Raw genomic sequence first — 27,607 nt, 5'->3', positions numbered from 1 at the left:
TTCTGCGACTATTATTTCAGTTATCACACTAAATCTGGCCCACATTTTGAGAAATATTCCAGAATTCCAGCAGTTGAGTGATGTCACACAATGGCACATTTTAGTTAACTGCAGTAGTATTGATTATTTCATTCATATGAAGGCTTTACTAGGCTGACTTTAAACTTGCTAATTCAGCTAATTAAAACTATTCTGAGATCATTTCCTGAGCATGCTGAAGAAAATAAATGAATCAGTCTGCCTGAAAGCAACCTGAGAGGTGGACCTGCCCATGGCAGGGGTGTGGAATTAGATGTCCTTTAAGGTCCCTTCCAGCCCAAACCATTCTGTGATTCTATGACTCTATGATGAAAACAAAGAAAGGAATGTGTTTTACTCCTGTAATCTTAACTGTAGGAACCTATCTCAGGCATTGCATCCCAAAGTCAATGGGTACATGCTGTGAAGAACAAGACTCTCCTTCCCTCCTCTGAACGTGACCCCACCAAGCCAGAGGCGAGGCACACTGGTACAGCAAGATAGAAAACCTATATCCCTTCTGTGGTGACCTTACAGAAAATTCAGGCATGAAACGGGAGTCTCCCATTTCACTTCAGGAGCTTTGATCAGATATGAGGTATGCCTCTGAGTGAGGAAAAGGAAACAAATTATTTCAACAGCAGGTCAAAGTAAGAGCAAATTCTCACAGAATCAGGCATTACTTAGGTTTAGACTTTATCATCCTACATGTATATACTAAATATCTGAGGTTATTTATTACAAACTGAAAATAAACTAATCCAACACCTCTAAGATGTCCACAGAGAAATTCATAATATGTACTGCAATAAATTTTCAATTACATGGTATTAAGAAAACACGGATGATTTTCTTTAAGAGATGCTGGCTTGCAGCCTAAATGCTTAGAGCACAGCTGCACTCAGTTTTTGCTATGTTAAGTATCTCAAATATAATCTTAAATTGCCACTCTCTATAGAAAAATAGCATCCCCAAAAACTTAAATTCAAGTTGAGTGTGTATTTTAAGAAGTCACAGAAGGAGCCTACAGCAGAAATGCCTTAACGTTGACCTTTTCACTGCAATGACACAGATTGCTCACTTAAAGAACATCACTATTTCCTGTTTCAGCATCATACATAATGTACACATTACTACCGGATGGAAAAAATGTATAAAAAAAACTTTCACGTTGCCAAAGTCCAACTGAACACAGACTTATTTCCACAGGATGACTATAAAATCAAATAAAAAATAAAAGAGAGAGAGGAAAAAAAAAAAAAAAAAGCTACACGGGAGCCAAATTCATCTTAAACACTTCCTTTATAGGTAAAAGTTCTGAAAGTAACCACAGCTCTTGAATTGAACAAATAACTGCTATCAAAGAGATGCCAAAACAGCCTACAGGACAAACAATCTTGTCAGTCAATTAGTAGCTAATTGATCTCTCTGAGCTCACTGCTTTTAACAGATCAGGTAAATATTTTGATTCTGGATGCCTAACCTTGCTGTGCACATAAGATTTTGTTGGAGGTGCTTCAACACGTCAGGTAATACAAAACCTACCTGTTCTGTCTGACCATGTTCAAGCACGGACAGATTAAACCTATTGTGACAGCAAAGCAAAGGATTTGGATAATTCAGATATAAAACTAAACAAGAGAAGTATATAAACTGTTAGTCTCCTCACACTGCTACTTATTTCCTTGGAGAAAACACTAAGAAATGAAAATGGACCCACATGAACCTTAAAATGTGATGGCACAGCAATGGCAGATCTGACAGCCCATACTTCCAGTATTATTAAAAATCTGGAAGGCAACAAAAAATACCACTGTCATTTTGTTCTTTTCCCCCACTTGTCTTTGAATCAGAGTATGTAGTGACATACAAGAGTAGTTCCCATGCAGAGAACAGTCAGAAACTGTTGTACACCACTGAGGCCCTCTTTAAACACTATTACGATTGTTAAAGTTAAGTTGGTATGATGCATGATCTTGTTGGTCCCAATCTGTAGAAGAACCAATTTCACTCAAGGGTTAGATAAGTAGTAAGTAAGCTGTATTTACTAAATGTGCAGAAAAGATGTATAACAGTATCTAAGAGGGTGCTGAGATACAAATGGGCTCTTAATTCTTGGGCTGCTCTCTTAATCAGCAGAAACTCAGCTCTATCTCACTTTCTTCTAAGCCACAGCAATTGAACAATGGGGATACCACACTAAACTGGAAATGCAAGACTCTATAGGGACTGCAATGAAGCTTTTGCATTTGCAAGAGCTGGTGAAAATTAGTGAAACTAAAGACCTTATTCTTAATTCAACACTTAGAAATGTGTTAATCATAAAGGGGAATTTCATATTTAATAAAGGCCAGATTAACCAAACTATGAAGTTAGCAACATTTATGAACGATACAGTATATGCAATGGGCAAGGTTCCGGTGTGTGTGTGCTATGTAGACTTTTCTAGATTTAAAAACACCATAAGGGTGTAAGAAGGGTAAGAGCAGTGCCACCAGACAGTTCAGACTGATAAGGTTGTCAGATATAATAATTTTCCTAACTGAAATTACATGCCATTTCTGAATTGATTCTTCATTTTCACACAAGAACTGCAGAGTTGGGCAGCAGCCGGGAAGAACAGCCCAATGTTGGTAAGATCCTGCTAAGGTATTACGAAGGATTTCCCCAAGTTTTCCCAGGAAAAAAATATTTTCTTTTGTAAACATTACATCATTTTTAGGGACAAAATAATTGTTATTCTGTTGCCAAATGGAATATTAGAAAAATATCAGGCAGAGCCCTAGCATTTCCATCACAGAGGGAAAACACCACCGAATTTTCTGGGAAGTGATTTTTTTTCAGTTAAAAGTTATGCAATACTAATTATGCAATCACTGCAAGATTTGCAGACAGCTATGCTTCCTTTCATAGTGTGTCAGAAGAAGTCACCTGCACTTCATACAAAAGTATCAGTGTCTTTCAAATATTTTCTTGAATGGGCAAAGGCACCAACTCTGACGGATGCACTCACCCCAGGAAGAATTACATATGAAGACAGATATAGTATCCAAACTTGCTTTTGTGTTTCACTCACACCAAGCTTATTATACAAGCTTATTTTAAAACCTTCCATTATTTACTAAACTCTGTGGTCATCACATGCCAAAACAAAAACAGATGTATACAAAGCATCAGTAGCATGTTCCTACCAATTTTTTCCATGATTTGAACCCAAAGTAGAGTGGGGTTTCGTGACGGCTTTATTTTAATCAATACTGAAGCCTTAGTTAAAATTCATCTGAGATCAGATATTAAGCCCAAAGCTCTATACATCACGCAGGTGTCACAACAGTCACTACCCTGCAGCCCTAATGTTTGGTTCTGATTAGTGACTGAACACAGGCATTTTACGGTAGCAAATCTGGTCACTTAGCATTGCCTGAAGAATAATGACCACTGCAGTGGTCATATAAGATACACTAATTAGACTGCACATATAAGGATGATGTTTTGTTTGTAGCCCTCAGGATGTTTAACAGGAGAAAAATAAAAAAGGAAAAAGAAAAAAAAAAAAAAGAAGACAAAAAAAGCTCTTTTAAATTACCCTAGCTATTTTTTATAGTACTTCCTTCTTTTTATTGCATGAAGTATTGGAAGCCAGTATGCACAATATCCAATTGCATCAGAACACCTCTTAAAAATTTCAATAAAATAGGCATACACTTTCTTGCTGTGTTTTGTAGGTATATGAGATGTTTCGTTCTGTGCAGTTGTTACTTTCTACAAGACACAAATCAACTCTGCTTATTAATGCGATGACCACTCACCTGAGTGAACACTACTGAGAAGACGAAGTTCTACCAAAAATGCCTGAATCTATATGCCATGCCTTTGTTACTCCACAGATTGATACTTGAGAGGGGAGTCCAAGCTGACAGCTCAGTTACAGTCTCAACAAGAGAAATACACTAAAAAAAAAACAACAAAACTTCTCTTGGGAAAGGCACTGTTCAGGTTTCACGAGGACTTGCTATCAGTCAAGTGTAGACAAGGGAGCATTATTCAGGGCCTCCCTAGTGCAAACAGCTCCTTAGAGTTTCCCATATCACACCAACTTTTGAAATGACTCCAAGGAAGCCTGCAATATGAAACCATTATCCTGAACTTCAAAAGTGGCACAACTGAACACCAAATCTCTCTTACACAGGAAAAGTCTAAGGACAGCAAAAACCTTAATATCAGCCACCAAGTGACAGCTCAGCAGGGTCTAAGAGGACATTTTGAGTGCTAATGGCGCACTGAAAGGGAAAGAAACCACTGCTCAGCTCCAGAAAACCCCAGACAACTCTGTACAGGGTTCTCCTCCTACATCATGCTTGGCCCATTCCACCAGAATTATTTTTTTTCCAGTGTCAGAAGTGGAAGTGAAATCAGCTGAAGATTTGACCCAGAAGTCTCCAAGGGTGCCTGTGATACACCAATGGCACTTGTACACTATGAACAAAAGAAAGTACCGTCAACACGAAGACAAAGAGTATATGCACAAGCGTATAGGGCTTCGTGTTTGCTAAGTTACAGTAAGACTGATTAATCGGTAAATGCTCCTTGAGATAGCTCTTAGTCTGAAAACCTCCACTGCAAACCAAAAGCACGTAAGCTATTTTCACTAGACTAAACTGCAATGTTTTGGCACTCAGACCACCTAGGACAATCAACACTTGCTTATTCAACTGAACTCTTTCCCCCACTTCTTTCTCCCTATCCCACTTGCAGGATTTGAGGACACCCTGTTCGCTTGGAGATGGTGAATCATTTCAAGCCAGAAGGCCCACACAGTTCCTCAAAAGACACAAAAGGTGCAAAAATAGCTCGTACTAATGAAGCAAGCACAGCGTCAGCAGCCAGATGAGCGTGGGTGATCAGATAAGGGTCTGCTGTTGCAAAGGGCAAATTATTAAGAGAATGCTTCTCTCTCTCTTTTTATTAAGCTTTGTTCACCCTTCTCTGGAATCAGCCCTCTGCAAAGTATGATAAATGACACCTGACAAGATTGACTCCTCCTGTAATTGCAAGTTTCATAGAGGCTCAGGAAGCTGTGCCTCACAAGAAGCTGAAGGTACAGTGGAGGTGTCACTAAAAAAAATAAATAAAGAGAGGCAAAAATAAAGCCTAAAAATAGCCAGGACTACCCACTGAGTATGACTGTGTAGGTATATTTAGCTAGTCTAACACCAACTTTACTTGTTAAAAACACAATCTTACCTTTATGCAAAACAGTTTCCTGTTTCTAAACATAACTTGAGAAACAAGAAGATGAGGGGAAAAAACTCAGATTTGGAACAGTCCCTTTTTCACTTAGATTGCCAACAGATAAAATACAAAAAGACTGGGTAGAACTTCTACCTGCTGTCTGCATTCCAGCATCACATAATGAAGGGACAAGAGCTTGTTAACTAAGGCATCCTCCTTCAGCCGAAAGGACTAGGAAGTAGATTCAGAAGCAAACATGTTTTCAAGTACTTGCAAGTCTTCAAAACAGTATTGATGGGGCGGGCAGAGTTTCGCCTGGGCCAAGACCTAGCAGCAGCACTGCGTTAGGCAGCTACTGTTCTTCATCCCAACCTGCACCGTTCCCTCCACGATGCCTGAGCCAGCTGCAGCCACGCCACAACATTTGTGGGACCCTACTGCAAGCTGGACCACTAGAAGGATCTCAGAGAAAAGTTGTCTTAAAATTGAAGGGGGGAATGGTTTTCCTTGCTGTTAGCTTTTTCTTCTAATCTGGAGCATTTCAATGACCAGGTTTACAACACAGTTCCTCCTCACCAGCACACAGAAAGCTTCTCCAGGGACCAGAAATGAGGCTCTGAGAGCTAAGGGAAGGTGGGAACTTGTCATGTCAGAGCCATTACCTCAGTCAGCATTGCCCTGGACAGAAGGCTATGCCCCACTAGAAGCAGACACATAGGCCTGCATACTAACAAGAGGCTGTTGCACTTTTACAGCCCTATTCTGCAAGTCTTGCCTACTCTGAGGCCAATTTACATCCCTTTTATCAGCACAAAGGAGCTGTTAGAAAGGGTGTAAATGTAACTTACTGCCATTTTAAGCACTCCTACAGTGCTTAATAAAGTGGCACAAGTATAAATGACCATCTGGCCAAGTGATACAGTTTAGCAACTTATGAGGAATAATGAGAAGAACCACCAACCACACATGAATTTCTTATTCCCTGAGACCTGTATTTACAGGAATTAATGACTGTACCTCTCCAGTGTTGGTATATTTGTCACTGGGGCAGCAGCGGGCACACGTGGAGGAGTGGAGACGGGAGCTCAAACTCTCCCAGCAGCATCTGGTCCGTGCGCCCAGGAACAGCCCCAGCCCAGGCACTTGCTCATGATGCCATACCTGACGGTGTATGACAGGATGACCAACAGCTAGGCAGTAGCAATATCCTGCAACCTCCGTTTCAGGAGCAACTTCACGCTTCTGCACGGCATTGAGTTTAACACAAAGGGAAAACAAGCCAGGCCCCAAGGACTCTCTGAAGAGTTTCTGCAACTGTTTAAACTACATTACTGCAACATTACTACTGGAAGTCATACACGTGCCAACTTTCTAGTGCTCCATTTGAGCTGTACAAGGAAATGGTCTTTTCTACAATTATGGTTTTTCTATTTAATGTTGTGACTCGTTTGGCTGATGCTTACATGAGGGTTTTGTTTCATTATTATCCATTCTTCCTGTGTGGCTCCAAAGACCTCACATCAATCACTCTGGGGCTGGGTTAAACAAAAATGCACAGGTTTATACCAGACCTTTCTTCTCATTTACAACAGGAAAAAAAGCCCACTGTAAGACACTGCCAACTTCACATGCAAGAGTCAATAAAAATGATTACTCTGGCATTACAATTTTTATTTTGTTCTTATTTTAAAACTAAAAAAAAAAAAGAACAACACTGTAATTGAAGTTAATAAGATTATATTTTAAACATGAAGTCCAATGGGAAATTGCAAGCATGCTCTTTTCTTGATATGCTATGATTAATTCCCATTGATACAACCATCCTTTGTTCATCATCATAGCATTGCTTTTTCATCCTATGCCTTAGCAGTAAATTTAATAGTCACTGATTTTTTACCAGAATAGATAAACATTGAAGTGCAAGACAAATCAGTTGATGCTATTATTCTTCAGACAATTTAATTTTAATCTGAAATTAAGAGTAAATGTTGTTCTACTACATGAAATATGAATGTAAAAATAATTATTAGTAGGTTTAAATATTGAAGACCATACACTGGCAGTACATTTATATAAAGTTAATGAGGCTATATACCCAAAACCACCATGGGGCTCTTAAATTGTAATGCTAAAAGCAGAATGATCAGAGCCTAAATCTATCCCCCACTTCCAAATTTGGAAAAACTTTGTGTTTGAGTAATATACCACCTATCGCCTATCCTTACAAATTTAAAGCTGAGGAAGAAAAAATTCAAAGGAGAAGACAAAATGCCCAATTCAATCTAAACCAAAGAAATGTGCTAACTTAGAAATAATCTGGGGGAAAGAAGTGCTACGTTCTCAGTCAGATCAGCCCCTGCCTGCCAGGGAGGGGATGTGGCAGCAGCTCTGGGTTGGGGAGGAGCAGGGCAAGGGGCTTCAGATTTAGCACAGAGATGGTGGGGCCACGGGGCCACATCCTGCCGAATGCCACCTCCATCTCACAGCTCCAGGGCTGCTGGCTCACCTTCTTCTTGCCTCTTCTGCTACCCAAATCGGGCTGAGGGTCGGCTGGACTACTACAGAGCCCACCTATGGGGTGCTCAAGGTCATGAAAACTTTCTGCTTTCAGCATAACATGCAACAGTCATGATACAGGTGAGGTAACAAGCAGAAGTAAAGCAAGACAAGGTGCTTTTTCTTTTTCTTTTGATAAGTTCCTGCTGTGGGATTTCTTCGTCAGCCAATGTTTGAAATGTGGGTGTTGGAAAGTTGTTGTCCTGCATGTAAGTCCCTAACTGTGGCCTACGCAAGCACGTGGCATGGCAGCTCCCGGCACCCCGGGTCACACAGCCAGGATCTCCACAAACCAGCGGCAGCACTCCTGATTTTGCACAGTGGGCAGGCAAAGGCCAAGAAGGCCAAATGGAGGCTGCTGGCGCCACATGCTCCAGCGAAGGAGAGCGGGGCAGGAGGTGACAGGAGCCATCGGGAGGTGGCAAGAAACGAGGCCGGTAGGTGAGGAGGGGCCGCGCTATCTCGCATCTGCCTGCATCCTGCCGCGTGTGCTCTTCCTGCCGCAGCCGCCCCGGCCGCCCCTACGCAGCAGTGGCACTTTCACCAGCACCGCTCCCCTCCCACTGACCGGCCCTGAACGTGCACCCTGGTTTATGTCACCTCCCCAATGGGGCCCGGGATCTCCCAGCTGCCAGAGATAGATGCGGTTAGGATTAACGTTTTATTGGCATTTACGGCAGGCAAGTGGCGTGGCTCATAATGCAGTTTTTCTCTTGTGAAGACCTTAGGACGTGGGGGGCGGGTTGCCACCGGCCTGCCTGGTGCTGAGCGCTGACGTAAGGGCAGCTCCGGTTAGGTGCCGTGTGTCATTAACTTTCTGATGCTACATCTGCTGATCACACACCCTCCTCCCGGCCTGCATGTTTTGCTGACATCTGCAGGCACTGCTCTGCTGGGAGAAGCTGGCCCGCCAGCCTGGCTGTGGAGACAGGCCGGCTCCCCAGGTGGGATGGCCAAGGAGTTAGGTCGCTTCAGCTAGGATACACAAGTTAAAAGATAATAGGAGATACCTGCCCTGCCTGGTGTAATAATCACAATGTATTATTAACAAAAGTCAGGTTTCATCATTAACTTGACTCAAGTTTCAAGAACTGATCTCACCCTGATCATCCTCCAAATTGCACTTGGCGCTCTTCTGTTCCCTCAGAGCTGCACCAGTACCAGCTAGGAAGGCTGCTGGTAACAGTACGCGGAACAGAAAGCTCAGGTAAAAATGAGCCACAAATACCACAATGAAACAGGTGCAAAAAACTGCAGACAGATTTTAAATTGCCTGAACCCAGTGCAACCTCACCACTTGGGCCTGATCCTGCCAGAAAAACGTGGCCTATTACTTCAAAGCAGCGGAGAGGAAAAGGGCTGACTGTCAGCAGGTGCTGCATGTGGCAGAGATGACACAGCCCAGCCTGTTCTCCCCCAAAAGGTGTCAGGAAAGTCACTGCTCCCCTCTTGGATCTAAAAACACGAGAAGAGCCACCTACGTGTTTGCTGTAGTGAAGTAGCCAACTGTCTCAGTCACGACCCAACCGCTGCAACAAAAGGTCCTTGTTTGATTTTGTTCCTCCAACAAGCTCATCATCAGAGCTACTAAAATCTTCCAAAGCTTTTTCTCAACTTCGAAGTGTGAGATGAAAATGCCATTTTAATTGCGGATTAGTGAGGTCTGCTTGAATAAAATAACCCCAATCACTTGGATGAAACTGCATAACAAACATCGCTCTTCTAGCAGGGAGCCTAATTGCTCTGCTCACACCAACAAAGAGCTGCTGGTTCATTAGAGCAAGCTAGAGGAGCTGCTGTTTGTATCCTCGCAAACTGGGAGTATTTGATTGCAAGACTGCTTATAGATGTTTGAGCCAAAATTCAGCCTCTGATTTCTGATCAGCAAAACTTAAAAAAAGATGCTGTCAGTCTGATTTTTTCTTTATAGCTTTCTTCAGTATAACAATGTATTTGTCACCTTAATCCATTCAAGGATGTCAAATCTAATTTCAAGGTAGGATTCGGACTTCTATATTCTGTGTAAACCCGCTTAGCAAAAGACGTAGCAAGGATAGGACTGGTATAAACCTCATTACTCTGTTTCACATGACATCTGGAAGATGCTGACAGTTACGTTGCCATCCTGCAGCCTGATTGCACCAGAACTTTGCCAGAAAGTGCAAAGGGCAGAGGAAGGCCAGAAAAAGGTCAGCAGAGGAAGGCCATGGAAAGGTCAAAGGCAGCCACAGTTCCTGTTGGCTGCTCAGAGCAGATTTGTATGGGAGGGGACCAGGCAGATGGCATGGGAGATACAATTTTGTCTTGTCCAACAGGGTAAAAATTTGCTGAATCACATTAATGGGGACCATAGCAGGTAGTCCCACCATGATGTCCAGGAGCTCCCTTTGCCTGTTGCAGATGCCCCCAGGTGCAGCCCTGTGCCTCCATGCTGTTGTGCTTGGGTTTCTCTTTCCAACCACTTCTCCCCTCATCATACAGATCTGAGAAGCCATTGCTTTACACTTTAGGAACACGTATTTCTGTTTCTTTTCCTTCACCACCATGTTCAGACTGAATGTATTCTGAATGGAAAATATAAATGTAAATTGAGGCAGATACCTGCCTCAGTAAGTCTACCGAAAGCAGCTAATTCTCTCCAACTCACACTCCACATGTGAATGCATCCACATATGGGCTCAGCCGTACCTGCAGCACAGTGTTTGCCAATGAATGTTTGGCAGTCAGGGACGGCACAAGTGCACCCAGCTGGTTTTTATTTTTCAATAAAAGGTTATTTACATTTCTAGATACAAGGCATTGCTGGGACTGCTCATAAAATGTAACACACATGGATTCAAAAAAAAAAAAAAAAGGAAAAACTAAAGGTGCAAAGAAGAGAGGTTTTTTTTTTTTTCCTTTTTTTAAAATGCAGTTTGATTCTCCTTGTGAGAAAGCTAATAATAATAGGCCACCAGTGAAATGGAAAGTGGATCAAAACAGTGTAATGTAAGCCTTCAAAGCAGAGGAAAACTCCACATGGGATGTTCTCAGGAAAACCGCTTAAATACAGTGCTACCAAATGTGATGAGGGTTCGGGAAGGTCAGGTCTTTGCACAGCCAGGACCATGCTCTGCCTTTCACCCAAGATGCTCATCAGGACTGGAAACCAAACCTATTTTCCTGACAGGTCATGAATTAAATAGCTGCAGCTGGTTTCCAGGATCTCTTTCCTTCTGCTAGCAATCTCACATAGAAACAATAAAATTACTGGCACTACGAATTAGTTCTAGAGGTATTTTTTTCAGTCACAAAGCTATTGTATGGTATTTCTTCTCTGGCACACATAAATTCAGTAAGCACAGAGCACCCACCAGTATTAAGGGAAGATCACATCTAAAACCACAGGTCCCAGTTATTGCAATGCTGCTTGTTACAGGAACTTCATCTATGCTAACACTCTGCTAGAGCAGTCCAGGTCATAGTAGTAGTAACAAACAACACGGGAAAAGTTAAAGGAGAACCAATATAAGTGGGACAGCATTGTTCATTGACATTTTTAAGCCCCATTACCCATCTATCTACCCATGAACAGGTCTGAATTTATAGCAAAGGAAACAATAAGTCCATGACTGCACTGTAGGAAGTTTCAATCTAAAAAAGTGTCAACCTGAAACTACCTGGAAATCAAGATCACGCTACTGAAATTCCCACCAGTCCAATACTTTGTTTCATCCTTGGTTTTCTTTTTCCCTCTGCATTCAACTGAGCTGCTCTGTGGTTATTTTTCTGCAACTTTCAGCAAAAGTAGGTACAGAAGGCACAATGGACAAGCACTGAGGGCATCTAGCCCACAGAAGATTTAGCCTTTGTCCCCCTTGAGAAACAGATACAATGCCAGCTTGAGTGGACTCTGAATCCTAGCTTTAATTTGACAGAAGGTGAAATCAGATGTACCTACCTCTTGCTTAAATACTAGTCTTTCCTCAGCGTCCCTCTGTTTTCCACAAAAATACTCTTCTTCCCGTTGGTGACCATCTATGTAGGCACAGGATCCAAACTCTTTCCCACCGTGTCCTCAACATCTGCATGTTGTCTCCCTCTCTATTGACAGCTTCCAATAAAAGCTTCCTTTAATAGAGTTGTCCTGACTCACAGGTGTGGGGGGGAGGGAAGCTGACCTCGCTGCAGCATCAAGAGTCTCTGACGCATTTTGGGAGGCTGTGGTTTCAGGTCTGAAAGAATTCAGCCTTGTTTTCGACTAAGTTTTAAAAGCTCAACTTCAAAAATACCACCCCATAGCTCCGTGTCCGTTTGCAACTCGATCTTGTTTAGTGGCTCTACTTAGCAATATCCAGGGCTTTGGCCATACACTTGACAGATTAGCAGTGCTCACCAGCAATAGAGAGTTTCTCAGAAACACAGCCACCCGGGCTCCTCGCTAGCTCCACCTCTTGTCCGCCCACTCCCAGTTTCAGACATTTCACATTCCAAAACTGGAAGTGTCTATGTACCATAAGGTCACAGTATTGCACAACCAGCCCAGCTCCTTCTAAGAGCTACTGCATCCTCAGAAGTACACCAACGACAACAGCAAGAGGGCTGTTTACAGTGAATTTCTATCTGAGTGGGAGTATTTTCTCCAAGAATCTTATAACAAGGACATGAAGTGTATGGCTCTTCCCTGCGTTTGGTAAAATTGCTATTGAGATGGCACTTATTTAATGCTTCCACATCTGCATTCCTTCCCCTTTAAGCTGCCTTTTTAAAATTTGAGAATTAATTTTAACACTTCCCCTAAGTATTTCTGTGCTGGATAATTTTAGGACATGCTAAACAGAACAATTTCTGACTATCTTAAATTTAGAACTGAGGCCGTTCGTAGTTTTCGCAATGCAACTGTGAAATACGACTGATTGTCACCAATGTGAGTTTTGCTAAAGAATTTATTTTCTTATAATCAAATGATCTGAATAACTTCTATGATCCCTCCTTTATGTAGTCTTTAAATTCCGATAAGTAAATGAAAACTCTGGTTTCAGTTATCACCCAAAAATACCTTATCTAGTATAGCGGATTAAAAGTAAGACAAGTTTTTGTTTTGTTTTGTTTTGTTTTTTCCCCCAAAGGACAGTACATTGGTAGAAATGGTGTTGTCACATTATGTTACCTCTGAAACTGTGTTCAGCATTTCAGCTACAGCTAAGTCTTAGCTGTTAGCACAGAAAATGTATTTGGCTTTCCCTTGAATGCCAAAGAGCTGGTAACTGCCAAAGGCATTTTTTTGACTTATTTAATTAAATGGCCGGTCCGTATGTATCACTTCTTTCAATTCAGGTCTGTTCCCTTTGTCCCCGGCAGCCCAGGGCAGCTCAGCAGTAGAGAAGCAGAAGGACTTGGGGCCATGGCTGCTCCCCAGCACTCTCAGGTGAGAATAAGGCTGCTGGTGGACAACATTCAGAAATCTGATTCAGGCCACTCAGTTAAAAGTATGATGGCGATGGCAAAACCAAACCAGCGACAGAGCAAAAGGGAAAAGGAAATAGAATCCTGTAAAAGAAGCAGAACGAGGGACGAAGGAGGACCCTTGCTCTTCTCTCTTTCATTAGCTGCACTGGCATACTCTGCTGTGGGTAGCCTGGCACTTTTGTTCTGAGTCATTCATCTGGAAAATATAACGTGATTGAGAATCAACTGCCCTTCGTCCCACGGAAGAGACACTTAAAATGGAGCTAATGGTTTAAAGTTACTTAGCTCCTGTTTGGTCTCTGAGCAAGTAAAAGGTTAGACTGTAATATTTAACCACAACTCCCGTGCCCTTCTGAGAAGCACCGGGGAGACCGCCCGAAGGAAAGTCAGACATCTGACATGCTGTTTCCTGTGCACATGTGGTGGAGAAATCTCCACCAGCCTCCAGTCTCATGTAGACAGAGAGCTTCCTCCCGTGCAGCAGCATGGTCGCTGGTACAGCCCATTTCCTTGTGGGGGACAAGTTTCCCTCAGGGATGGCAGGAGCATGCCACCAGCCACAATCATCAAACCTGAGAGATGGTCACTATTCAATATCATCAAAGGTTTGGTGCATTCAGTATCATTGGCAACATGTCTACATAAAAGCAGGATGTGTGTCCCCACCCACCCCCAAGGAGGGACAAGAAGAAGATTAACAAAAGTCTGGAGACACAGTACTGTAAGGAGAACACCACATTTACTACAAACCTTGCTGAACTATTCAAACTGTTACTTGATAAAGTAAAAGTAGTATTTGTGATATGAGCATTCATTCATTTTAAATGTTCATCCATAAGAGGTCACTGTGTGATTCAATGAACACCTTGGTGTCAGCAGCATTCCTCTCCCTTCCCACATGCTCCACACCAGATGTCCAGTCATCTCCAGGAATGTCCCAGCTATTATCCAGCTGCCTTCTGTAGGGAAAGCTAAGGCAATAAGGCAAGAAACGTGTAGGCGTCCTTCAAGTGCTTTGATTGTATGACCTTAGCCAATTTTACAATCACTTAAATGTCCCTACTTTTCATTCATCATTAATCTCAAATGGATCCAAGAGTTTTACAACTGCTGTAGAAGTTTTAAATAACTGGTAAAAAATACATGAAAATCTGGGAGACTGTGTTTGAACAGCAAAGACAGAAGCTCACACAACAGCTCCTCTGGTTTCCCAGGGACTGTGGCCTCTGGTTTTGAATCTGGCTCCCCAAGACATTGTTTTGTTACTAGCTAGTAGATGCTTTCACCACAGTGACTCCCATATACCATGGGACATGTAGGCCTGACAAGGTGACCTGCCCATAGGAACTTTTCAAGCATGAAGCTTTTGTATTGCCATTTGCCATGACATGAGAGAGAGTAATAGACAGAAGTAACTTAACGACAACTGTAACTATGTTAGCTCAGTTCAGCTCATCAAATATCTTCTTGGTGAATTAAGGTGACTTAAGGGAAGTACTTTGTTCAGAGATTTCCATGGAAAAACAAAAGCAAAAAATAAAAATAGGCAATACGGAAATTTTCCAGTGGAAAACTTGTTCTTGTGGAAATTCCTCTTTCAATTGACAAATTGTGTTTATGGGAAGTTCCTCCGTAGCTGTAGGCATAGACCTCATGCTGAGAAGTTTAAAAGCAGCTCATATTTGACCTGCTGCTCTTGTCAGATAAAATGAGGGACCAGAGCCCTCATCTTTCCCTTTGCCTATGCACTCCTTGAAGCACACATGCAGTCCCACCACCAACATATTGATTGCAGCCACAGTACTCACCTGGTTACTCAAGCATGTGGAGGGACTCTTGAAGAACTGATCTTTTAATGTCCCAAACCAAGATTAATTACAGGTTCTTATACATAAGCTGTCCCTGATAAAACTGCCACTGACTTAGCAAAGTTTTGACCAACACAAGGGATTGCAGGCTTGGGAAAGTCTTAAACAAAGCTCCTTAGAGTTAACTGCACCACAGACAGGGAACCTGGGTCTGACTTTTACATGATTATGTGAATGGACCTAAATCATGGATGGGACTTCATCACTATTAATTGATTTACACTGGCTTAAACCAGTAAGAACTACACACTCCACAGCTAACCTTACAGGAAGTAAGACAAACATTTTTAATGAGCTTCCTGGGGGTCTTCTAAATTTGCAGCAGGAGCACTGAGTAAGCGTCTCCTTTACAAAGTGATATTAGAAAAGCATAAACCATTCATTATAAAGTATTTTCTTTCTATCAACCACGCTAGTATGAATCACCATACTGTGTAAACAGGCTAGAAATCATATTTATGGCAGGGCTCAAACTATCTCAGCATGTTAGAGGAAGAAAAAATCTGTTAGAGTAGGCAGGTTTGTAAAACCCCTCACAGTCCAGAAAGAAGCACCAAGTCCCTAAATCATTCACCTGAACTTTTGCAGTGATTTGCAGTAGTTCTGTATAAGCCTTGTAATTTCACACTAAGGCATTTTTTTACCCCAAATAAAATGTAGATCCCTTTGGGGAAAACCAGTTAATTCTACTGGCAATATGGGACTGATCTTTACAACTTACTCCCTGTGCATCTTGTTTCCATGCTGACTGAACGCTGGCCCATGCAGGCTATCCAACAGTATCCCTGAAACCAAGCTGAGCTGGAAGAGTTTGGGCACTGTGGAGCTGGGGCAGGAGCACCAGCCCCAAGGTGCTGCTGAGGAGGTTGCCGGCAGCTGGCTGCCTGCCCACTGCCATGAGGTGAAGGAGTGGACAGAGGCCACTGCTCAGCTGCTACAGTGACCTTCAGCTATGCTGATCTGCGATGTGAATATACCCCTGGGCCATGCTCTTGTTTCTAAACCACATGCTTTCTTAGCGATATGCAATGCTACGTACACATACATGGTGTTGGGTTCACATATATAACCCCACATCCATACTGTGCACGAGGCCCGCAGATTTCTCACCGCCCCCAGACACAGAATGGCCAACCCATTATAGCAGGGGATGCTCTGCACTGGGAGAACGCAGCAACCACACGTGCTCACTAAGGCGTGCTGTGTGGCTGTAAAAATCATGTATGCTGAGGTCAAATTGCAAGCAACAAAAATTACAGAGATCAGTTAAAAAAAGCTCATGTCTCTCCACCACAAGGAGTTATGCTTTTGGGACACTGCAGTAATAAAACACAGTTACAACGAAAATCTCACTCGATACATCCTTTTTTATTGAAGTGGCATGAAGGGCATTTATTTTCAGTCAGACACTCGAAGGAATACCCCACATGCTAGATAGATAGCGTCATGTCACGCACCAAGTTGTCTCTTCCAGCATGTTGCAGAGGTCTACTGCACTGAAACATACGTGATAAGAGCAAAGGGCCCAGGCTCTTTTTCATATTCTCTGCATACCTGTTGCTATCACACAGCTGCTCTCAAGTCTACAATTTCCTGTGCAGTACAAACTGCATACCACTTCCCCTGCAGAAAAAAAAAAAAAAAAGGCCTTGCTTGTTCTTAATTGACGATGGAAATACTGTCATATTTTCCACTAGCCAAGCTTGAAACCATTACTGAACGAACCTTCATTAATTTTTCCACAACATTTTGCAGAAATGTCAGGAAACAGCTGCACCAGAAATGATTAACTGTCCTTATCACTAGGGTTTCATTGGCCAACTTCAAATTATATAGTTTTTTTTCTTTCAAAATTCTACATTCAATGATGTTTTTGTTATTCTTTAGTTGAATATCTCAATACACTACTTTCTTTTCAAAAGTATCCAATTACACAGGTTTAGTGGTGCACAGAAATTTTACGATCAGTGGAAGAATTTGTACAGTTTGGAGCTGCATACTTCTAGGAAAAGATTGCTTCCTGCAGATTGCTCAGCTGTGTCTTTCTTGGATCAAATTCAATGAAATTCACAACTTGAAGTCAGATTGTGTTTGCCAGTCAGACCGAATTCATTATGCAGACAAACTTTTCTTGCTGCGTTTTCTTTCCTCTCCCATTCTACCCTTTTCCTTTCGCCTTTTTTCTCCCCACATTTTCTCTCTTACCTCTTCTTCAAGCTATACCATGCATCAAAACTTAACATACAATGCACAGTATGTTTACTGGCAAAAACAAGTGGAACAGTGTGTTTCATAATTCCAAACATGCAACCTTTGAGATGCTGAAGGCTTGGTACAAAATAGATTGCAGCCATCTGGAGCTAACTGCTAGCACGGATCTGAGATTCCCAACTAACCAAAACTTTTCAGGCTCAGAACTTATTAGCAAAGCATCTGTGAGCAAAAGAATCCTCTAACATGGATTCGCACAATTGCAATGGGCATTATGTATTTTTTCCAAAATGTAAATTCTTCAGATTTCTCCTAAGAATACAGCGACAAGAAGGAAGGCTCACAGGATTACTTTTAAAGATCTACATAATCCAAGTTTCTTGTTTACATTTTGAAATATTTAATTTAGCATTACTACAGCATGACATGTTAAAACAGTTCTGTGTATTTGTCACCAGCAAATTCAAAACCACAATTGTTCATTCTATGTCTGCATTGAAGCTGTGAGCCTTGCATATGTAACCTTAGGATATATTTAGAAAGAGGGAAAAGTGTATGTGAATAGGTAAATGCATGTATTAGAAGTTACATAAAATGAATCTCACTGGGTGTGGTTCAGTGTTAATAACCTTATCACACCCCGTCCATAAAACAAATAAATTGTCTGTTTGTTGAAATACAGTACATAAATGGAGGTTTATCTAGGTATTATGAAAGGATCCTTCTTGCTGCCTGTAATTCAAAATGATTTGCATTTCTTGCTTTTTAAATCGGTCCTTTCCATGGCAGTGTGCATTGTAGCACACGATTCACCAGCAGCTCTGCTCAGAAAGAGCCGGACGCTGATGCCCTCACCCTATGCTAGGTCTTCGTTGTTTTCAGCAGGTATACAGCTGTCAGAACCTGACTCAGAACCTCTAACATAGCCCAGTATTACTATCAAATTGGCGCAGTGCTGGTTACAAAACAGATCTGCTTTTAAATGACTTTACCAAGATATTTGTGGAGACAGCAGAAATTGCAGTACACTATATTCTGTTTAAAATAAGCATGAATATATATGGATTCTATTTACAATGTATGAAATACCGCCAAAAGTGACCAGTTTTTCTACGGATTCAATTTTATAATATGCAATGCTGAATTTCTCCTTCACATTATCCTTATCTGTCTCTGTTCTAGTTTAAAAGCAGTAGCTCGCAGTGCCAGAGGATTTCAAGGACTGTGTCCTTCCAATATATGGCATGTTAATGCACTGCTTGCTATTGAATGCCCAAGGGCAGGGAGACTTCAAGTCACAACGTCCATTTCTGCCTCCTCCAGCTGTTTTTGAGCATCTTTCTTCCTACCCCAGACTGTCAGAAAACTAGCAAATAAATTTGTTATGCTACTATCCTGCTCAGCCACCTCCTGGACATAGAAGAAACATGCTTTTCTCTCTCTGACTAGTAGTGGAACAAGAAATTAGTGTTCTTGTTTTTCTTTGCACTTCCACATCTTGAGCTCAAACCACCACCACTGAAGAACAGCCTTCTGCTCACACACAGTCATCAACAAGCAGCAGGATCTAAGGGCAATGCCATAACAAAAAGAGAGACCTTGAACTTGCTTTACCCTTTGCATGGTCATTTATATTTGGGCAAAGTGGATAACAGCTCCTTTAGCACTAGGGTAGTGGCATTTTATGCTCGCCTGGCATTCACTTTACCCAGGTATAAATAGCAAAAGGTTTCAGACAGTAGGGAATCGGGACCAGTATCTTCAGAGGATTCTCAGACAAAATAAAGCAGCTAGTCCTCCACACCACAGCTTGTACAATCTCCCTCTGCTGCAAGAATCAACCCCTGCAGGGCGCCTGGGACTGCTGGTTTGGCAGCATTGCATGCTCCTGTCTTCAGGGAAAATGTGCCTTCCTATCTCCCCATATCTAGCTGTGGAATCAAACTGCAAGTTTTCACCTGTAAAGGAAGCAATATAGGGTTCAGTTTCTTAATGTGAGTCTTTTATTAGCTCACATGGCATATTTACTACCCTACCAATATTAAGCGCTTGCTTTAATATCCTTAGCACAAAAAGTTGCAATACATATTATCATAGTTGCAATGGCACCCCTCTAAACTACATTAATTGAGAGCATCTATTCTAAAGTTCAGCTGTTCCAAACCAAAAAGTAAAGTACACCATTACTAGGCTGACAAATTATAAGGGGAGTTTTCAGCATTCAAGAGAGCCACAGCAGCAAGGGCCCAATGCACAAAAGTACCATTAAGTTACACACTAATGAAACCTGAAAAATTTATGCTAAAAACCCATTTCGGAGGATGGCTGCCACACTCTTGTGTACCAAAGTTCTCAATTTTCCCCTTAAATCCTGCCTGGTGAGTCAGGACATGGCTAGGTTTCGGTACTCCATTACTCCTGCTTATAAATTTCACACACTGTTAATGCTTCCCAAACAGGGAACAGAGCTCAGTGCATGAGGACAGTTTGTTTTCCTGCTGAACTTTCACTGTAAATTCCACAGGACCTATGGCAAGCATGATGCGTAGTTTTTTGCGAGCATGTTCCCTGTTAACACGCCTGCTGACAGGCATTAATTTGCACCCCTCTCACCTAGCTCTGCTCCCAGGCTGCATGGAAAGATCTCAGGTCTCAGACTGCAGGGGGGAAATAGTGCAATGCTCATAGACACAACTTCAATTGCAAGGACTTGCAAAAGGATGAATAAGAAGAGATATCCCATATAGCAGCACCATGGACTGCAGAATATTTGGGATCAGTTCCAGGTTTCAGCAAAGTGTCAAGGGACAGCCCATTTCAATTTAATGCCTGCCATTCCTTCCTTCAATTCATATATAGAATGAAACAGAGGTCCAATCCCATTTACATTTCTCAAAAATTGACAGTTTTATCTCAAAATACATCGCATATTTTCCTTGAATGCTTCCTGGGATCATGATATGGCATGAGAATCTCGTATCTTCTTTATATGCCTAGTTCTTGCGGTTGCAGATAAATATTGAAGAATAATAATAAAAATGCCAATGAAACATTTCCTTAACTTTTCACTCTTTTAAGTCAGTCTTATTACATTCGGAAGGCTAACCAATACACAGATATCAGAGAAAAGGAGCTCCTCAGTGCTGCTACAAAACTAACTCTGTCTATTACACGAAGGCCCAGTCTCTGAGACCAAGTCAATGTGAAATCTGTCCAACCTGTGACTAGCACCTTGAACAAACATGGAGCTGCACAAGTAGCTGAAAACAGACTTTTTCCTGACAAGATAAACTGGTTTCTGAACTCTGTGTTTCCATAGCTAAACTGCTGCTGGGAATCCACTAACTTTAAGCTAGCTTGGGTATCATGATACTACAGTGTCATTATTTTCATAATCGCAGTTTGCATGTACCCATGTGTTCAAGACCCAGAGGAAAAAATAAACCTTGATCTTAAGTAAGGTCAACAATGCACTTGAAATGGCAAGACGGTCAAACAGAAACCACCAACTTACTCTTTAGGACAATTAAAAATAATAATAATAATAAAAGAAGCTCTTTTAGATATCAAAACCCCATCCACTGTTTTTTTTTTCCTTGTATTTTTTACAAGTAAATTTTTCTGCTAATTTCTTTCAAAAAGTATGCTCCCTGGATTCTTCATGAAAGAACTGTAAAAAGAAGAGAAAGTGGCAAACCAAATATACAGTCAAAGCAAAGACACCCTTTCTGAATCACCAAAAACATAACCTGTCCAGAAAGAGAAATGCTTCTGGTTTCCGCAAGAGGTGAGTTCGCTTGTAACAAAAGGACAAGTAATCAGTTACTATTTAAATGTGAGTGACTTCCAGTTAAAGCTTTCTGAGAACAAAAAGATATTCACCCAGGCCTGCTCCCCCAGCTCATTTGAACCCATTCTTTCCTTGCTTTCCTACCTGGCTGCTGCCGTCAAAGGTGCAAGTGAATAATGGTTCCAGTCAAGGCAATTCGGTTCAGCACTCCAGCGAATATGGCTGTTCACACTCTCCTCCACCTATTTAGAAAAGTAAATACGAAGGATTTTTAAGGATTTTTGTCAAGTCAGCCTTGATTTTATAACCTATGTGATATATGCTGTGAAGCACAGATAACCACAGCTTACATTGTGCCCAGAGTTCTTTCTTCCAGGCTTCCCTGTGCTCTTGAATGCCTGCATGTGAGATGCCACCACAGGCTACATGCCAGGAATGGGCAATGAGGAGAGCATCCCAGGGTGGCTATGCTCCTGGAGAGGGCTGCACCCCAGGGGAGCTGACAGGGAACCACCTGACAGCACAAGGTCCCAGCAGGAGGCCCCGTACATCCCCTCTGCTCTTCGCCCTGCCGTGCCCCGTGGTGCATGGCTGTGACGCTGGGCCCTGGCTGGCCGCCCTCGTGGAGCAGCTGGGTCACCGCAGCAGGGAAGGTGCCTGCTCCTCAAGGGCTGACGAGCACTGTGGCAGAGGAGCATGGCGGAGGCCTCTGACAGGAAAGTGCCAAACCTGGCACACTGGACTTGCAGATCGGTGGCCATGGCCTAACCAAGCTCCCACAGGAGTATGCAGAAAACCTTCCTGGGCTTCCCCTGAGCACAAGGGCTCTTCACACTGCCCTGTACCCCAGACAAAAGCCTGACCACCACGTGGGTGGGCAAAGCCCCATGCTTTCACCATCAGCAGAGTGCAAACACGAGCTGAGGGAAACAGGGTGCCAACACATGAAGGGTGAAGCAGGCCTGGAACTAGTTAGTAGAAGGCATGTGCTTATGCTTTATGCTGTACTGTTTGCTATCAGCAACAAAAACAAATAGCAAATGATAATGTGTTACTAACCAGCGATGTCAACAGTGGTCTATACAGGCAGCTGAGTATATAAAATAACATATGCTCTGGCTCCAGACACTGACACTTTATCACATCAATATACAGCTTTCTAGGAAATGAATCTGGATGCGGAGCCAGGAACCACTTTTCAATCTCTGAGCAGACAAAGCCCAATACGTTTTTAATCTATGGGTGAAACTTTGGCAAGGCTGCACTCAAGGGCAAAATCCTGTTTTTAGCAGGGCCAGTATTTCACTCTCGATTTTTACAGCTAGCCTGAGAAAAGTTCCAGTCAAAAAACAAAGCAAAGCAATAAAGAAGTCACGAGTCTTTATTAGTCCACCCTTCACTGAAACCTAGGGGTGCTCCAAATTGCAGCTTGCTTTCCCTGTTGGTATATGGATACCCTCTAGCCCTCGGCCCTGTGCTTTATGCTTTCAGACAGGCCAAGCTGGCTTTAATGATGCTGGCTACACTTGCATAAAGTTTTTTCTAATGAACATGAATTGCAAATCTGTTTATCTTGCCCCCAACTCAAAGACAAGGGGCTCATTTAGACTAAATACTCTCGATAGCAAGCTGGGAGGAACAGAGGGGACTTCCATTAAAAGACAACAAAAACATAAGTGAAATATATAATTTATGACACAAACTCATACTGCTGTTCCAGCTTCAAAAAAGTCTTTGAACTGAAATCCATGAGGAATGCTATATCCTGTTTTCACCAATTTCTCTTTTAGCTTTTAACTGATGCGAGTCAGCATATTCACTCATGCGGTAGACTTCACTGTCTTCAGCGGCATTCCTCAATGGATACATTAGGGTCAGATCCAAGTGTGAAAGACTCCATCTGACTTCCATGAGAGTTGGGTCAGTTTCTGAGTATTTAAAAAGCTTAATCTTTACTTATAATTAGGTAAAATATTATTCAAAGTTCTGGTTAAGGACAGTATGATTTCGTCTAGACAGTACTAATGCCTTTCCTTACTAACTTAACAACCATACAGAAATGTTGGAGCTAACAAAGAATACGTGCTTTGAGGGAACAGCCAACCGACAGAGCCTCTAACAACTCCAGATGATGCACGTGCCATCAAACGCAATTTTACTGCCCAATTAAAGCTCCCAGAGGCTTTGTTGTGATACTAAAACCAGGAACTTTTAATTTGTTTTTATCATTGCATTCGTAAAAACTTGTGCAATCCTCGGTTGCTTGGAAGTGAAAGAAGACGAGTTCCTTTAACAACAGCCCAGCAAAGAAAGGCAACAATGCAACAACCATTGCAGATCATTTCCTAGCATTTGGTCATATCTGGTCAAGCCTTTTAATATACTGCTGTTGTTTGCCAGCCATGGAGACTAAGATTAAACAAGCACATCAGAAGGGGAATGAGAGTATGAGAAGCATGGCATGATTTACAGCTCAGAAGAATTTTTTCAATTTGAACTTTGTAGCTTATACACTCAGGGATTAGCCTTTTACATGGGACTTGGAAACACAAAGGCAGAGGTACTCTGATGATGACTCTTACCATCTGCTTTTGAAAAGAGTGCTAGACTCTCCCCTGGCAGCTCCACTAATCATTCTGATTGTATAACTACACCTTCAGTAGTGAAACAAAAATGTAGCAGTAGGCATTGGCAGCATCTGACCACAAAGATTAATTCATTTCATGGATCAACGATAACTTTGTTTTGTGTTACTCCTTATATTTCTGTTACACTGTCACTGTTCAGTTAATTGAGGAGGTATGAGAGGAAGATTCCTGTGCACTTTACAAGGTAAAAATATATCAGAAATCTAATGTGTATTTTAATGAAAAACTAAAGTTTAAGGAAAACAACTGGCAAATATTTATTTTACTGCTAATTATTCTAAGGTTTTGAAATAGCACAATAAATTGGTGAAATTGCCTCAAGAGTACAAAGGGCAAATAAAGCCTTGCCTCTGTTACTCCTTAACTGGCTTGCAGCAGGTATCATTCCAACACAGACTGTACCTTACCATGGGAAGGGAATTCACTTAAGGACTCAGATTGACAAGGTCTATAAGATTGCTCGTACCAAAGACGATCCACACAACACAGGTAGAAAAATTCGCACACTTCTGCAGCTTTGAACCCCAGGGCTCAAATTCATGGCTGGTAACTCAAAACACTGAGGCAATAAGCAAATCTCCCACTTCTTTTCCATAGGTTCAAACCCCTCCTTTATATATGTGAAACAGCCCATATTGACTTTTCTCTTTGCTCTCTTTCTCCTTTTCAAACACAAAGTCCAGAGAATTCTGTGAATAAGAGTCTGCATTGGGAGGAGTAAGAAGTCTAGAACTTGCTTGATTGACGCTATGATGCATTAAGCTCCAGACATCAATCTCAATCTCAGTACTTACTCTCTGAATGGGCAATATTTTACAGTTATCGCTCTCTAAACAAAGCACAATTTATTATATACACAAATTGATATCTACAGCAGCTAAGACTAGAAGTAAAAATGCCTCCCTACTTGAGGAAGGTAAAAGCAATGTCATGCTTTAAATTGACTTCATATGATCAATGGCAGAACACAATCATCTGAGAAATGACGTTCACGTCCTGATCAAATGCAATCATATTGTATGCAATTGAATTTGGAAGAAGTGAAAGAAAATTACTCCCATTACTATACTGGTGTTCTCACTTAATGTGTTCACACAAATCATCTGTGAATAGATGAATTAAAATACTTACAGTTCCTCTACCTTTACCCTCCTAATTCCAGGTCACTCTGGAAGCCTTCAATGCTGCAGAAATATGCTTTCCTACAAGCAGTTTGCTGAAATTAATGGATCAAATCTTGAACTACTTCCAAATTTAAAGGTATATATATATTTTAATCAAATGTCTCTATGCTGTAAACATTTTCATCTTCATTACTGAAACATAAATGTGAAGCCAAATATATTTTTTCTGTATTTATGCTTTCTTTGTTTTCCACATTTTTCTCAATAGGAGTGTGACAGCCCATTAAAATTTTTTTTATTCACAGCTTGTCTTCATTTTGGTATTTTGGTTTCTGCATGCTAGCACCGTGCTGCAGATCTGAATGCAAAGAGCACCAAGAAAACTTTGCATCATTTTTCATTTGTTGAAATGTATTCATTTACAAATTCATATGCATGCAGATGTGTGCACATATATGCATGTACGTGTATATGTATATATGCATATGTATACATATTATGCAACTAAAGATAACCATACATACTAATGCATGTCTTTGTTTGTGGAGCTGCTTGTTACCTCTCAGGCTCTCCAGAAAGTTAGCAGTAACAAAATTTATCTAATAGATATATTATGCCAAGTGACTTTTGGAACATCACCTATGAATTTTGTTTACCTTACACATGAGTGATCCACTTTATGAAAATCAAACACCTGACTTCTTTGACAGCATTATATGGAGTATTGGATCCTCTCTAGGTTATTTCTTTTATTGCCAAAATCCACAATGTGCAGGATCCTGTTTTGCTGCTAGCGCTGGAACTATGATTTTGGGTTACTTTTTTTTCCACTTCAGCCAGGAGCTAAATTAGCAAGAGCACATCCCCCTAAGTATAGGTCCATAACCTCACTGCAAATAGCAGTTTAGACACTGCCAGCTGAGATCAGTGCCCTCAGCTAACCAGGCTTGATGCTTTTAGACAATGGTCAGGCTGACAATTGACACTGTGTCCACATACACATGTTGCTCAACCCATTTGTCTAGTCTGCTGTTGCCAAGAGGATCGTGCTGTTTGGGCAGGCAGCTGGCACAAAGACGTGAGTACCTTTAGCGATCATCTGGGAGGGGGCAGAGGCAAGAACAGCAGGTCTCAGCTGAGCCCAGGATAGGGTTCCTGGTAAAGCTCATGCTCTAAGTGATCCAAACAAGCTTCAGCAAAACCACCCTGAGGAACCTCTTGCACAGGTGTCTTGTTTTTTCTTCCCTCTTTGAACAACTGGGCAACCTGTTCTAGGTGGCCCTTCCTGAGCTGGAGGGTGGGACCAGCTGGCTTCCTCCAGAGGTCCCTTCCAACCTCAACCATGCTGGGATTCTGTGACTACCCTGCTATGACGCCCGCACCTTGGGGGAAAAAGATAAAATTTAAAATAAAAAAAAGTACAGCCCCACACACCATGAAGAAACCAAAGCAGAGCCACTGATAGCTGCCAAGCAGGTGGGCTGTAATGCAGCAGGTGCCCTACAAGCCCATGACAAACACTTGGGCTGCCAGAACAATCTCACTGGAAAGACCATCCCCACAGGCACCTTGTTCAATGCCATGGCAGAGCACCGAAAGCAGCACTGGACAAGCTCAGCAGGATGAGTGCTCACTTGCCCCTGAGAAGTTGGTAACAAGGCAGACATGCAGGACACCAGGGAACTGAAATGACTGGGAACAACAGAAATTTGTCAGGAGGGGATTCAAAGGTCTTGGGGTCTGTTTACATAGTTTTGGTTGTAGTTACCTACAAAATCTAGCCATTACTTTCTATCAAATAAAATTAAAACCTCAGCAAGGCCAGCATTAAGTCAAAGCACAGACTTCATTCAAGGCACTCTGAGATCAGTCTCTGACACTGTGCTCCTGGTTGCAAAGACCTGTACAGCACAGCATGAACTACTGTCTTTTCAGGTCTGCGTCCACAGCAAAGCACCACCACGAGCAGGTGCATCATATGTTTAGAGACACAAGGTTGATAAGAGGGCTGGAGCATCTCTCCTATGAAGACAGGCTGAGAAAGCTGGGTATGTTCACCTGGGGAAGAGAAAGCTCTGGGGAGAGAGACATCATTGCGGCCTTTCAGTACTTGAAGGGGTCTTATAAAAAAGACGGAGAGCAACTTTTTACTTAGGCAGATGATACGGCAAGGGGGAATGGTTTAAACTAAAAGGGGAGATTTTGATGAGATGTTGGGATAAAATTCTTTACTTAGAGGCGCAGGTTGCCCAGAGAAGCTGTGGATGCCCCATCCCTGGAGGCGTTCAAGGCCAGGCTGGATGGGGCTTTGGGAACCTGGTCTGGTGGAAGGTGTCCCTGCCCATGGAAGGGGGGTTGGAAATAAGTGGCCTTTAAGGTCCCTTCCAACCCAAACCATTCTATGGGTCTATGATTTGTCCTAGAAATCTGAATGGGCCACTAATACACCTCTGACCAGAATCCTTGTTAGTAGGATGCTGCACAACTTCTTTACAAGGAGGTGGGTGCATTCCTTCTCTGCCTCTTGCCACTTCCACACATCTAGAAAGGGAATGTTTAAAGTGTCCTCATTCCCAGTGCCTCCACACTGCCCCTCCAGGTCTAAAGAAAGACAGGAGAAAGAAGGCCGTGGAGTCCTCTGTCCTCAGCTGTGAGGCAAGATCCCTCTGCGCTGATGTCACTGTGCTCTTGGGTGCTCGCTCACTAAGTCGG

At 42.1% G+C, this 27,607-nt stretch overlaps 1 protein-coding gene across 6 annotated transcripts in view; it reads right to left on the bottom strand.

Annotated features, from left to right (window-relative positions):
• Nucleotides 1-27,607, bottom strand: part of HIVEP2 (HIVEP zinc finger 2) — a 134,865-nt gene that overhangs the window by 33,605 nt on the left and 73,653 nt on the right. For 5 of the 6 annotated variants that reach the window (XM_038175826.2, XM_072035958.1, XM_038175828.2 and 2 more), the window contains one exon: nucleotides 21,268-21,365. The exons of the other annotated variant lie outside the window; for it this stretch is intronic. The gene's annotated coding sequence lies outside the window, so the exon portion shown is untranslated. The remainder of the gene's footprint in view (nucleotides 1-21,267; nucleotides 21,366-27,607) is intronic. 6 annotated transcript variants of the gene reach the window in all.

The sequence above is a fragment of the Anas platyrhynchos genome, chromosome 3 (genome assembly GCF_047663525.1).
Source record: "Anas platyrhynchos isolate ZD024472 breed Pekin duck chromosome 3, IASCAAS_PekinDuck_T2T, whole genome shotgun sequence".
Taxonomy (NCBI): Eukaryota; Metazoa; Chordata; class Aves; order Anseriformes; family Anatidae; genus Anas; species Anas platyrhynchos.
The sequence above is the reverse complement of the archived record's forward strand: the minus strand, read 5'-3'. Positions and strand labels throughout refer to the sequence as shown.